This window comes from Alexandromys fortis, unplaced genomic scaffold, assembly GCF_014885135.2.
Source record: "Alexandromys fortis isolate MF-2015 unplaced genomic scaffold, M_Fortis_MF-2015_v1.1 scaffold_51, whole genome shotgun sequence".
Taxonomy (NCBI): Eukaryota; Metazoa; Chordata; class Mammalia; order Rodentia; family Cricetidae; genus Alexandromys; species Alexandromys fortis.
In genome coordinates, this window is record NW_026067925.1 from 3,121,887 (window position 1) to 3,134,466 (window position 12,580).

At 42.9% G+C, this 12,580-nt stretch overlaps 1 protein-coding gene across 1 annotated transcript in view; it reads right to left on the reverse strand.

Moving 5' to 3' along the window:
* Positions 1–11,987, reverse strand: part of Grem2 (gremlin 2, DAN family BMP antagonist) — a 95,658-nt gene extending 83,671 nt beyond the window's left edge. Inside the window, exon 1 of the mRNA XM_050143020.1 lies at positions 11,727–11,987. The gene's annotated coding sequence lies outside the window, so the exon portion shown is untranslated. The remainder of the gene's footprint in view (positions 1–11,726) is intronic.
* Positions 11,988–12,580: the final 593 nt, after the last annotated feature.

Below are 12,580 nucleotides of genomic sequence, written 5' to 3' on the forward strand. Positions count from 1 at the left end.
ATTCAGAAGCCACCCTAATAAATATCACTGGGTTTATTTGATAGCTTTGGCTGTCGTTCGAAACAGAAAATCAGTCCAACCCCAGAGCAGTTAATATCAGTTCTAGAGCCCCAAGCCTCAGTGGGCCAATGTTTTCATCATATGGAGACAATCTGAATTTTACTGCCACCAAGAAACAAAGGCAATATCGGCTGCGAGAATTAGGAATGCAGATCAGCTTTCACGGCACTGTGTGGCGATTATAGAAGTACACTTTCGTGTCGCCGCAGACAGCATTTCTAGTAGCCAAACTATGGTGCTGGTGTGTGGGGAGTGTGGAGGCCTCAGTGGCCTCCCTGCCTTTGATCTTTCGAATGTCTGAAGTTGTGAGATTTTGCATGCTATAATAATAATCTGGGAAAACGTACAGCCACCATAAAAAGACATTTCTCTATTAGCCCAGGAATAATCTCTTATAACAAAACCACCTGACTGGACCATGTGGGCACATATCACCCGGATGAAGACCAAAGATATTTTTACAACTGGGGATTATTTCCTCCCCTTTGTACAAATCCATATGGTGCCGATGCGCACGTCAGTCATTCGCAGTGCTGTCTCATTCAGCTCCAAGAATAGAACAGAAAACGTTTGTTCCCCATTTCTATAAAAATAAAACTTGGTATTAGTCCTTCTATTTTTCCACGCCCATGTTTCTCTATGTAATGGCATGTCCCCTTGACGGGAAGTGAATGCTAAGTGTGAAAAAAGTCACCATGAAATATGGGACACACTCTGCTTGATCCTTCCTCCACTCTTGGCTGCTTCCTCTTCTAGACTCAATTGTCTACTTCTCCCTTCAGAGGATGATACCTGCACCCCTGTGAAAAGTCCATCTACCTGCAGGGTGTCATAGCCATCTGGGGACACTGGACTGCAGCATCTCCCCCAGGCAATCTATCTGTCTGGCCACTCACCTTCCTACCTACCCACCCTTCTACTCATCATCCAATAGAAAGTGGTTGAAGAGTGTGTCCACTGCGTATTGGGGATCCTTTCCTAGGGGGTGTCTGGCTTTGGTGTATGTGCTTCCAGGAATAAAATGGGGAGAGAGGAGGTAGGAACATTCTACCAGCATGGCTATCTAAGAAGAACAGAGTGCTTCTATCCAGAGAGTGACCTTCCACTAACAAGTAGGGGTAGACTCTGACAGACTCATTTCTTTCCTGAGTCCTGTCCAGAGGTTTCATCTGCTAGCTAAAGGAATTCTAAGTATGATCAAATAAGCCAGCCCAAATAAGGCGTTTGGACTATAGGAGACAGTGCTTTGGGAGTGGGAGACAGCTTGAGCACTTGTATCACGGAGATAATCCATCCTAAAGCCATACAAATCCTTTAGTCCAAACAGAAGGGAGGAGGAGAGTCATTGCTCTCACTTAGGGAATCCCAGACTCACTACAGTGCCTGAAACTCCATGAGGGAGCAGCAGCGGCTGCCCCTGCTGCATCAGCCCCAGTCCGGATGAAGACAGTGCTGGGTTTCTAGATGAGATCGGGGCAGTTTCACTGGAGCTCAGGCTTGGGGAGTCCAAGCTCCGAGGTGAGTTAGTGCTGAAATGAACAGTGCAAAGCAAAGATCCTATGTAAACAATAAAACTTCCTATGAAATCTACTGTCATCAAGCACAATGCTTCTCCCCAGCTTGGGCAAACCTCTGGCAGGCGGTACCTTGGACCTCTGCGAAAACTGCCCTGTAGGACTTCATGCACTGTTGATCTAGGATCCTTAATAGTAGAGTCCTGTAAGGGAGTAGAGCATAGAGAGAGAATGGGGGAAGACCAGAGGGAGCCTGGATTCGAGCACTCGTTCTACGATGAACCAGCTTATAGTTTTGAAAAACAGGAAACTTCTGTGTTAGCGTTGTCAGGGCTAGAAAACCAGGAGACTAAATAAGTTATATCCCTATCTAAAGCTCTAGAATTTATAACACACGATACAGGCCACGAAGAGGCAAAAGCAGAAAGAAAATTATGACGGCAGCACACAGTAGGACCTGTCTAGTTCTTCAGGAATATCCCTGAAGACTTCCTTAGAAAGGACATTTTGCTTCCCCCAAACTCAGGAGACTTTATTTGCACAATTCTTTTCCTAGTGCTCTCCACTCTTCACCTTATGTCCTTATTGTTGACACACACATCTTGCCTTCCTCATGAACTCTAAGCTCCTTCAAAACATGGTCCATCTTTTGATCTCTTGCCATGTCTAGCCCTGGATCCACAAATACTTGGTGAATGAATCAATGGTTCTGTGAAGAGTGCCTGATTAGCTCTTCTTCCAAATAATTATTCTTTTTACTTCAAAGATAAAACTGAGACCCAAACACTCCAACTTATTTATCTCAGTTTACAAAATTGAAGTCTCGGTTCCAAAGTACTTAGAGTGATGAACTGTTCTTTTAGCAAACCTCCACGGCCATCCATTCCAATGACTATTCCATTAATATCCAAAGGTTGAGGAACAGTAATAATTAAAACAACCATAATGATAATATCAACTATGCCAAGAACAATAATAATTGCGACTTTTTTGTTTTTAACTGAGACACCTTTCCAGTTCAGAAACATGGTCTTTGAGGGAATATTTCAGATCTAAATTGAATAAAATCAGAAATAGTTTTTTCTTATATAATTTTCCCACAATTGAGTATTTTTAAAAATGTGATAACTCTGTAACAGTGATGACCTCTGTATGTGGTATCTTCTTATTCATTCTCTTGGCAAATATTAGACATCATGACTCAGGTATAATGTGATATAGCGAAGATATACAGATGAGAATAATACAGCCCCTTCAAAGGTGACAGAGCAGAAGATGAAATGTAGCTATGAAGACAGCACTTGGGTACAGCATGGGGCTCTGAATGCAGACAGACTCACTTTTCAGGACTGTCCGCTATGGCCTTGAGTCATCTAACTTATCCTTCAGGAAATTACTGATGCTGAAGACCGAATGTCAAAAATATAAAGACATGGGTCATGAGGTATTCCAACAGGACTCTTCTTTTGTGACTTAGCCATCTGACTCAAGCCAGGAAAATTCAAACAAAGGAGAGACAGTCTGTCTACATTCCCGTTTGTTTTGAGCATGCAGAGATTCCATAGTGGTTGGTGCCACCAAGACGTAACTCTGGGTGAGATGCGTGCCCCTGTCACCAGATCCCCTTCATTCCCAACCTCCAGAGCAAATATTTTCGGCTCACATTTCCAATAGTGATAATTGCAACCTCTTGAGAGGGGTTTTTACATTTTTTTCACAATGACCCCCTCCCCTTTTTCTGTCTGTTAAAAGCTAAAGAGTCCTCAGAATAGTTTTAGGATAATAAGATATAGGATATTTAAAGATATGCACATATATTTATGCAAATAATAATAAAAGCATCTGAATAATGCTAGCACCAAAGAATACAATGGTTTTGAGGTTGTGTCAGTGATGGTTTAGGATATATGAATCAATATAACATCAAAATAGCTTTTGATTCTACACAACTGTGTTAGCACTACGCTTATCCAATGCATTCATTACTAGGATGGACTATTTCACCTACCGGCCAGGAGAATACAAGTTGCAATTCTTACCCCGTTTGAGCCCATTCTAGCTCACAGTGTCTCCTGAATTTAGAATAAGACTTCTAAAGTAAAAAAAGAAAAAAATGAATCTTTTTAAAACCTGCCCTCTAAGTTAGGCATGGTGCTTTTCACCTCAGTTCTAGTAGCCAAGAAGCTGATACTAGAGAGCCAGGTCTGTGAATTCTGGTCTAGCCTGAGCTAGATAGCAAAAACTTGCATATCAACAACAAAAACCTGCCCTCTCAAAATACTACAGAACAAATTAGTCTCATTAAATTCTCCAGTTTCTCTTAAATAAAGTTTTCCATCTGAAAACATTAAATGTTATTCTCAAATTTTCATTGACATCTCTTTCTTATTTACCATCAGGAATTTCTTAATTTTCAAACTAAACAATGAAAAGTCAGATCATGGGCAAGTATTCCAAACTGTTACAATCAACTTGCATAGTCCCCCGGGATTGGAGGACAAACCCACAGCAGTGCCTTGACATCATCTATGACATGCTCATTCACTTGGGGAAAAAAATCTGTCAGAATATTGACTTAGTATTTCTAATGTTTAAGCAGTAAGATATCTTTGTAAAGAGAACTGGTTTTTTATGTTAATTTGACTTTCTTACTAAAATAACCATTTTAAAGCATTAAGAAGTTAGGCAAATTAAGGCAAAGAAAGAAAGGAAAGAAAGGAAGGAGGGAAGAAAGGAGGGAGAGAAGGAAGGATGGAAGGAGGGACAGAGAAAGGGAGGAATGGAGGGAGGGGGGAGAGAGGAAAGGAAAAAGGGAGAGGAGAGAGAAAATAAAAGAAAGAAGGAAGGAAAGAAGAAAGAAAGAAAGAAAGAAAGAAAGAAAGAAAGAAAGAAAGAAAGAAAGAGAGAAAGAAGGGAGGGAGGGAGAGAGGGAGAGAGGGAAGGAAGGAAGGAAGGAAGGAAGGAAGGAAGGAAGGAAGGACAGACAGACTGGTGCCAGGGTAGATGATGGAGTCTGTCATTTGTTTAGCTTCTGGTTGATATGTGTGTTTGAAGAATTTGGAAGCCGTATCTCCTAGGAGATGAAGGGCAGTCTTCTATCCCAGCTCTAAATTAGGTATAGCTGGGTTTTAGTGGATTCAGACCAGATACAGTTTGTTATGTAACAGTCCTGGTATGGGAAATAAAACATTGACTAAGAAACAGTCTCTGTCCTCAAGGACCATTTGAAAGTAAGTGGAAGATGTAAGCAAATGATCACACAGGAAGTCACAACCCATACTCAGATGGATGGAGAAGTATGTAGCCTGAATGTAGGGTGGAGTCAAGAAAAGATTTGGACTACTATAACGAAGAGACTTCTGTTGTCAAGCTGCCTTGATAATAAGGCAAAATTCCTACTACACTTCAAAGTGTTCTGGATTATGATTTCCATCAAATATCTTTGGTTTTTCCTATAATACTGAGTTCTTCTAGGAACCTTCTCTACATTACTGTGGCAACCTATATCCTTGCAGAGTGTTCTGTAGGTAGCACTTTCTCAATACCTACTTAGGATACCTGAATGGAGGTCAAGGAGGGTGGGCTTGAAACTGAAGGTCTGCAGCAGCTTGACTAGTGACATTCTTTTTTTTTTTTTTTTGACTAGTGACATCCTTTGTGTGTGTTAGTTCCCGTGTGTGTAGGAGGGGGCAGAAGACTACTTCAGGTGTTGGTTTTCAGATGCCAGCCACCTTGACTTTTGAGACAGCATCTCTCAATGGCCGCATGCTTACCAAAAAAAGTGAGGCTGGATAACTGTCAAGCACAGGGGTCTACGTTTTTCTATCTCCTCAACTATGGAGGTAAAAACACACTATGCCCTATGGGTTCTAGGGATTGAACTCAAGGTAAATTCCTTACCACCAGAGCCATCTATCCATCCCATCTGTGTGACATTATGAAAGCCTGAAGTCTTGATAAACCTATCTGTAAAATGGGGATGATGATGATAATAATAGCTAGGATTGTTGTAAAAACTGCATGGTATCTGCAAAGCATTTAGCAAAGTCACATTGGAAACAGCTGTTCTTACAGAGGCAAGAATGTGGAACTGAAGTCCAAGGTGGGATGGAGCACAAGGATGCATTATCTTCTTCTGTGTGAAAACTGAACTCAGGAGAAACGGGAGGCTTTCCGAGGAAACATGTGAGCAAGGAAACCAAGTCACCTTACTTTGCCAGGTTAAGCATTTTTCATAATATCTAGATAACACTCTTCTAGGTCAAGAAAGTATTAATATGATTTTGTTGTCTAAAACTAAGCACCATTTCTGGTCTGCCTCCTCCAAGGTTTAGGAGGAAATGAAGCTCAAAGAGGCTGATATTCTTTGTTGGAGTGAAGCCTTGGATATACATACCTGAAATCCATACCTCTGTGTCATGCAAAAGTTTCATAGGAAACAGTTTGAGTAATCTTTTTTGAGTAGAGAATCTGGTCCCAAAGCATGAAGCAAGCTCTTGTTCTAGAGACTGGCTCAACTACAGCTCTCAAATAGACTTAAGGCTCAGCATGTTTTCATGTGTTTAGTCTATGAAATATAGCATGAGCATGTAACTAATACACTCATTTGCATATATACCTAAATCACTATAAAAAGCAAGCACACATATAATTCTATTGTTAGTAGGCAAAGAGGTTCACTAGGTATCTGAGATATACGCTTATGTGATTGAAAGAATGGTTGTATTTTTAACTATTCGATGTTATGGTTACACAAACACACTTACTAATACCTGAAGTTTTGATGTGATTTTTATCATCTGTTATGAGGCATGCAATCACTGAATGTTAGATGAACTGTAGGTTTTCAAATGAGTAATAAGGGGAAAAAAAGTTTCCTTGGAAAGCTGATGGCATTTAGATTCCTAGCAGAGATGATTGGTGGGAAAATCTCATTTTTACAGCTATTCGATTCTTTTTAAATATAAGTCTATCTATCAGTTTTCCCCCAATGCAACCATTATAATTAGAAACCATAATGGCGACCATGTCACAATGTCAAATAACTGTGGTAAAGCATTGGAGACAAACACGTTTTCATTGGTAAAGAGATGAGCCTCCTTTCAGCCTTGAATCACAGCCATAGAACCAGGCTGGGTGTTACTTTTAAGGCAGAAAATAGTTCAACTAGACAATGCCAACCGTTTCACATGAATTGGTCAGGAGGTCGCCTGCCCAATGTCTTCCCTCCCACCTGCTCTGATACTGAGGAAATTACAGTAGAGGAGAATGGTAGGCTTGGGGGCATACATGAGCCCACATCATGAGAATCATATTTGAGAGTATTTGTGTTCTTGGCCTCATGTTCTGTGAAACCTCCCCCTCTAGAGAACTTCCCTAAAGCTATGCATTCCCTTCATTTCTAATTCCCTTGCATGAAAAAATCAGGAAAAAAAAAGCTTTTTAGTGAACTGTTTCCACAAGTATGTCCTCTTACTAGGGTTATTATACCAACCAAAATGTTCTTACTATAAGTATTTTTTTTAAAAAAAAATTTCAGTGTAATCTTTAAAAAAGAGACAGAGATGGGCTATGATTTATTTGATTATCTGAAAGGAGTTGGGGCGAGGGGTGCTAAGCCACCGTAAACTAAAAAGCAGCAGTTGAGGCTCTGGGTCTTGGATGAGAGGTGATAAATCTTATCCTATTTCCCAGTCTTCTCTGGGTTAGTCATTTCTCTCTCCCGTGCTATACCCTATTCTTACAGCAGTGTACTTGGTTCCATGAAGACCCCAAATAAATCTCTCCCCTCCCACAGAGCTGCTCCAGCATCCAGGCACCACACACAGCTCTAGACAGTAAGTAGGAGTATGACAGAAACCAATGCAGCCTTACACGGGGGAGGGTGGAGACACACAGTGACCTCACTCTTCTCCCAGACACTAAGGAATCCTGAGTTTTGTCCTTGAAACCCTCTTTTCTTTGATTCAAGGGCACCAAACATCCAGCAGAGTACAGTGGCCCTAGGAAAACGTAGATCTAAATGTTTTCAAGGTCTCATTCATGCATACACAGGCAGCTCCCTAAGCCTCCTGTAATCTACCTTGTGGGCTTGAAGTCATGCTTTCTTGACAAAACTACCTTGGCTTTCCTTTCTCTGAGGCATCTATCCCTAGCCCAGTGGACCCCAGGCCTTCTCACTCACAGAGACAAATAACTTTCCCAGAATGAGACGGCTCTGTGATTTCCAGAATGAGTTCCAAAGCCCCAATCTGAGCCTCTCCTCAAACCCTCACATACAGTAATAAGCTGGATGGTGGATGAACCAAAGAGAGGAGAGAGACAGGATCTGCCCAGGCTAACACCTCTAAAAGGCTAACTGACACCTAGTGAGGCCACCTGACTACTTAGAATTCATCACTGCAAGTTACCCTCTGTAAGAGCAAGGCATTCTTTCTTCTGAGAACATTTAGCGAGTGTACTCTCAGAGTCTTCTCTGAAGATAAAGACAGCAATAAATCTCAATAGTCAGGAATCTGACAATAGTTGGGAAGGGCTAGGTTTAATCATCTCTGAGCTCTTAGAGATAGATGCCTGACTCTTGTTAGCATGTCTTAGACTCTGGCTATCACTGAAACTGCCTATTCCACATCCCTGCTTTTAAAAGCCCCACTCCCCAAAGTGTTACTGATTATGCAGAGGCCTTGAACTTACACTTGAGACATGCTTACAATAATGTTCAGTCCTGCTGATGAAGCAGCAGCAAAAACAAACAGAAACAGATATTATTCTTGAAGCATCAAGGAACCCCGCTCTTCCTCTTCCGCCCTTCCCTGCATTTGGCTTCCTGTTCTTCCATCACCTAAAAGCCTAAGGATTGCTTGAGTGGAGTCAACAGGTGAAGCTAGCTAAAAGAAACAGAAGTTGAGCTCATTAGTGATAGCTTGCTGCTCTCCTTATGCCAGGCAATTCCAATTCTGAAGCAAAACTAGAAACAACCCCTCTGGGTGACATATCTCTTCAGAAGACTCGAGACTGTGTTTTTCCGAGGGGGAAGGGCACAGAAGCTTTAACAGGCATTCTGTAGCCACTGGGAAGTTGGTGTAAGCGCATGGAGGTGTCACTTATTTCTGAGTTTGCATGCTGCCCCCTTCTGGCTTCTATACCCAGGCTTGTCAGCACAGCAACCGCATTTATTTCAACCCTACACCTGTGGAGTACCTGGGACCACAGAAAAGAGTGTTGAAAATGTTCAGGGCATCTCATCACATGTATATCCTTGAGGCTAATCAGAGGAAACAGACTCATTTCCCCTCCGGCTCCTGGTTCTCATTGGAGGCTGCCCACCATCACAGAATCCCACTTCACATTCTTGCGGCGTGAAACATCTCCTTCTCCACCCTCCTAACTCCCACATGGCCCTGGGACTCATCTCTGCAAATTAATAACCCACCAAGGGCTGGTCCTGCTGATGTGCTGGACAGTCAAGGGGATTTTCCTACTAGACGTGGCGGCAATGGCAAATATGCCAAATTGGTGGGTTAGTGTTGCAATGAATGGTCTAAGGACCACGTCTTTTTTTTTTCTTTTAGCCCGATATGTGAGCAGGTTTGGTTTTACACATTATTAAGTCCATGTGTACGATTCTTAGAGACAAGAGAGTCATGTGATAGGAGGAGACGCAGGTAATTGAAGAAGCAGATGCCACCATAGATCAAATTTATAATTACATGTCTTCCTCTTCTAAGCAATTCATCTTACATGCTGGTCCTTTGTGGGACTTGTCAGAAGCCCAATACCGGGCACATTTTCTTGTGCTGAAATAATTCATTACGGGTCTTCTAACTGCTTAACAGGGTCTACCGCTAAGCCCTTGCCTGCCACCTGGCACACATGTTGTCACAGCCCTGGAGCACAAACTGCAGTGTGCCTGGGAGCCTGCAGTGTCTCCCAGTTCACCCTTCACCCAGGCAGACCAGTCGTCTCACACCCGTCGAACCCAGGACTCAACTCGGGATCCAGCACCGTTCTCTTGAATCAGAGAGAGCTATGAGTTATTTTAAAACAGCTAGAGCTAGAGTTATTTTAAAATATTTAAATGCCCATGGTTTGTTTAAATGAGGCTGTACATGGTGTGAGGAAATCTAAAGCTCTGGCTACTATTGGGGGACTTAGAGAGAATGAATATTGGACTACCTCTCTCCATAAACTTGATAGCAGGAAACAGTAGATAATCAAAGCACTGTGTGTACATATATATGCCTATAGTCCCCCGCCGTTATCCATAAATATACCTATATTTGAAAAGCCAGGAATGGATCAGACTATACAAAGTGAATGTATTCAGATTCTCACTTAGTCAATACCAACACACCCAGTATGGCTTTAGAGTTCACTGGCGAGAAGAAATGAGCTATGGAAGACAGACAAAGGCTCCTAATACCTATTAAACTGCCAGGCCTATAGCCTGGCTCAGCTGTACCAGCCTCATAACCTGAGTTTGAGCTCAGGATCCCACTGTGAAAGGACAGAAGTGATTGCCTAGAGTTTTCCTCCAATTTCCATATATGCACTCCCCCACACACACACACTCACATCCCACACCAATACTCAGCACATCTACTGCTTGTCATGACCTTAAAAAAAATGCCCTGTGCGATCGTTCACTTTAGTCAAAGGGCAAACATGTGATATTTTCCTATATCCATGGTAGAGCTATGCACGCATTCTTCTTAATGACGAAAGAACACATTCATCTGATTAAAAGAAAGTGGGTCACTTACATTCTCCATAGTGATATGCAAAGTGAGTAGCTTTCTTATAACTTCCTTATCTTGCTTGGCCAGGCACAAGATGTGGGATAAGGACAGCGCTGAAACTTAGGTGCCACCGAGGGACGAGCCAACTACGAACTGCCAATGAATGGGTCGGCACGACTAGGAAATGTTAGGAACGGACTCGGAGAAGTGCCGTTTAGCTAAGGCACCTGGTTACCTGTACCTGCATGCCATCCTGAAGAGACCCCTACTCTGTATGTTCCCCACACCAAGAAAAGCACTTCTTACAGAAGATGGGGGCCACGAAGGTCAGCCCTTGAGGCCTGCCCCAAAGAGGACCAGCCCTTTATCAGAGTTACTCAGTCCCTTTGGCTTTTCCGGGAAGATGGAACTGATTAAGCAATGTTAATTTAATCATAAGTAATCAACATGGGAAAAAATTACATAACCAACTTCAAAATTGTGAATCAAAGATGGCAAGAAAACCCCAGGAAAATAGCTGTTTTGTCGTCTCCCCTGCTCACACAAAATTTTCACCTCAAAAATAGACAGGGAGAAATCTATAAGTCTGATGATGAAATAAAACCGAACTACGAACCGACATTGCTTGGAAACAGTTATATTTAGTGTAAAGTTCTTCAATTCATATTTTTAACTATTCAGTCCAGGCTGGCCTGGAACTCACAATCCTCCTGCCTCAGTTTCTTGAGTGCTGGGGTCAAATTGTATGTTTTTAACCAAAATTGAGAGAATTTGGAACTCATCCCGTACAGGGTTCTGAAAGACAAACTTGCTTTTAATTCATCAATAAAGGTATAAAGGTAAGAATAATTCGAGTTTGTTTTATAATTGCTGCCTTGTTTCTTTCCTTTTCTCCTTCAGAGAGTCTAAAGGCACAGTGATAGCTCAATCATGGAGGCTATATATCCACTTGGTTACATGCTTAAGAAATCAAGACCATGCCCAAGTCAGCTTTGGTTTCCTGATCAGAGGGAGACATTAACGTAGTAGGTAGGTGAACAATATGCAAAACCTGCTTCCTAAACTATTCCATGATGCTTGACTTGCGATGGGTCACCGTCGATGTAATGAAAATCATCAAGGGGTACCCGCACGACAATTTGTAGGTACTGGTGTTATTTTACAAAGAAAGATCACGGTGGAGTTTAAAGGTCTCTGTTTTCCACCTACGCAGAATCCAGTAGGTTAATCTACCTGGCGGTCACAGCCATGCACAAACAACGTGACTAACTACCCGGGAGAACTCAGGAGGGCTTTCACTCCGCGCCTCTCTGCGTACCAGCCCCACAGACAGACGTGAATCCACCTTAGTTGCCTTGGGAAGGCAGAAGACAGAAACCTGTGCGCGTCAGATCACTCGTGACAAGCCACTTACCTGCAATGACTGGATGGAAGCCTCCTCCTGGGGTCCCTTGTGCGTCTCCTTGTCGCTCTCCTCTGTGTGACTGACACGAACCACAGCGGGGCGTGCACAGGATCGCCTGGGGCGGCCGCAGCCTGGTTCCGCAGGAGACCCGGGAAGCAGCGCGGGTGTGTGCGGAGCAAACTGAGCCTAGCGGAGCGCGCAGAGGGCGGAGCGCGTCCCGGCCGCGCCTGCAGATGTGGAAGGAGCTGGAGACAGCGCTGAGTCCTCTGGGCGCTGCGCTGCGTGGGGATATTATCACAGACTGGGATTTCTATTGGCTCGGAACACCAAACAAATCACACCAGCCACCCCCTCCTTCTCCGCTTCACTCAGCTCTTGATTCTCTTCAAACCCACAAACATTGCAGCCACACACACACTTCAGTCGCTCGCCCTGCTTCTCCCTTCTTCTTTGCAGACTGGGGATTTACAACCTTGTGGGCAGCGCTTCACATTTTGTTTAGCAGACTTCCAATGCAAAGCTTATCATGTAGAGAAGAAATTCACCATTCTCTTGGCCCGCAAAACCCACTCATGCCTTCAGATCTCCCTTTTAGATGGACTCAAAATGTGAAAATGTGAAGAAGGCAGAAACACACACACACACATTCGCAGGCACGTCTGCACGCACGCACACGCGCACACAGAACCAGGCTCCTTTTGTTTTGAGTAATTGAGGCTGGAGAAATTAAAGGCAAGCTGAACCCAATGGTCAAAAGTGAGTTTAGCTAATCATAAAATTTTGAATGAATTCAGTGTAAAATATCCAACGTTTGGATTTGTTTTCTCTTCCACATACTGCGTTAGTCATTATTATCCCCCCTT